The sequence below is a fragment of the Triplophysa rosa genome, linkage group LG3 (assembly GCF_024868665.1).
Source record: "Triplophysa rosa linkage group LG3, Trosa_1v2, whole genome shotgun sequence".
Lineage (NCBI taxonomy): Eukaryota > Metazoa > Chordata > Actinopteri > Cypriniformes > Nemacheilidae > Triplophysa > Triplophysa rosa.
The window spans coordinates 2207599-2209564 of NC_079892.1; the positions used below are offsets into that span (position 1 = coordinate 2207599).

At 33.5% G+C, this 1966-nt stretch overlaps 1 long non-coding RNA gene across 1 annotated transcript; it reads left to right on the forward strand.

The window, feature by feature from the left end:
• Nucleotides 1-612: 612 nt before the first annotated feature.
• Nucleotides 613-1438, forward strand: LOC130551466 (uncharacterized). Its single transcript, XR_008962618.1, has 3 exons — nucleotides 613-720; nucleotides 1019-1058; nucleotides 1349-1438. It is a non-coding gene; the product is annotated as an uncharacterized LOC130551466 (long non-coding RNA).
• Nucleotides 1439-1966: the final 528 nt, after the last annotated feature.

Below are 1966 nucleotides of genomic sequence, written 5' to 3' on the forward strand. Positions count from 1 at the left end.
GATGTTCATCAGCATGAAGACCCCAGTGAGCACACAACACGTTTCTGCTAATAATTAACTTGTATACTTCATGTATACAAAATGGCATTGCTTTCTATACATTTATATTAACAATGAGCTTTATTAATAAAATTGTGTTTCAATTAGCATGTACTGGTGTTTTGCTTTGGTACCGAAATTGGTACCGAGAACCGTGGAATTTTACTGGTATTGGTACCGACTACTGAAATTTTGGTACCGTGACAACACTATCGTCATTAATCACATTTTGTATATTTATTAATACATCCACTAATACGTTTAATAAATTCGCTACTAGATCAGACAAAATACGATATAGAATGGCATGATTTAGTGAAGGAAGAAAGGTTAAATGGTACATCCCTGGTGGATAGAACACTTTGTGATTATGCTGAATTGCAATTATGTCATGGCAGATCTGTTTGAGGTCATACTTTTTTCAGCCAGCCGGGATTTTCATTATTGTGTAATTCAGTCATAGTGAAACTAAGCCACTGGCTCTAACATAAGAAGGGGAAGTTCTCTTTAAAACCATAACATTTTTATTGCAATATTATCAATTATGTCTTTATTTGGATTTGAATGGCCATATTGTTATTTAATCTAGAATGTATTGTTTTGTTGTATTTCTTTAGAAAATTGGTAAATTCCATTTGTCCAGCAGGCCATTGGAACATGTCTGTACTGACAGATTTTGAGGTACAGCTTTGTAACTTCTTTGCATGTACCTCTTTAATATCTGTAGTGGAGAGTTATGAAAGAATACAGTGCATATTTTTTAACAAAACTATGAGCAAACATTGCTCTTTAGGTTTGCCTAAACATTGAACAAAAAGTCATTACCAGACTTGGCAGCTACATTCTGTTATTTGTGCATCACTTCAGTTGGTAGGAATTGATTGTGGGGTATTCATGTTGTATAATTGCTGTACAGTTGTCATGTTGTGTGCCAACCACAAACATTTCTTAATATAGTTATGGTTTTGTATTTCTGTAGGCTCTCTGTTATGCTCTCAAGGCCATTTGGTTTTGCTTTGGTAAGTTTGCATCTATTTATGGTTATTTGTTAAGCAAGAAGGACTGAGAACCCCATCAAAAGAATAAAAAAATGATTCAGATTTTCAGTTGCTATCTTTAATCAGTCTGACATACAATCAGAAAGTGGTAATGCTATCAGTTAATTCAGGCATTTCCTCTGACAAGGTATGATATTGGTAACTATATTTTTGGTTAAAACCTCCATAATGTGCATTTCCAGTATGCATGCAGTATATAAAAATAAAATAATGCACACCTAAAACATTGTAATGTCTGTCACTTTCTACAGTCAAATCCCACAGCCAGTTGCCCAAGAAAGAAATATGAAACAGAAGTCACTCCACCTGAGTCAGATGAGATTACCCCAACACCAACAATCTCTGTATGTAGAGGAAATCTTTATGTATTACTTGACTATTGTTTGTTTATGTATACCTTTTTTGTTTAAGTGTTTATGAGTAGCATTTGATTAATTACATTATTATTGGAATTTCTTATATTGCACAAAGGACTCAGCGGTCATGAGAAATATTCATCTGGCCTGTGAGTGGGTGGAGGAAAACCAACGCCACTTTGCTGGGAAGATTAAACTGCCAAATATTTTAAGAATGAAGGAGGATGATCACAATGTGTGACTTATTTATAAACACATTATATGAAGGTGACATGGACGAAGAAGAAATCCGGGCTCCTTTCTTATTCACTTTTCAGAGACGAGAGGACATAGAATTTGCAGGAAATACGAGACAAAAGAAATATCCGTGTCTTGTTTCTTCAACCATGACTTGTGAATATTGTGGGATGTTGTAAATATTGTATGTAAATATCATTTTGTTTTTTTTAAATAACATTTATATTCTGTGTGAAAATAAGTGTTGTGTTCTTGAAATATATTTATATTTTTATA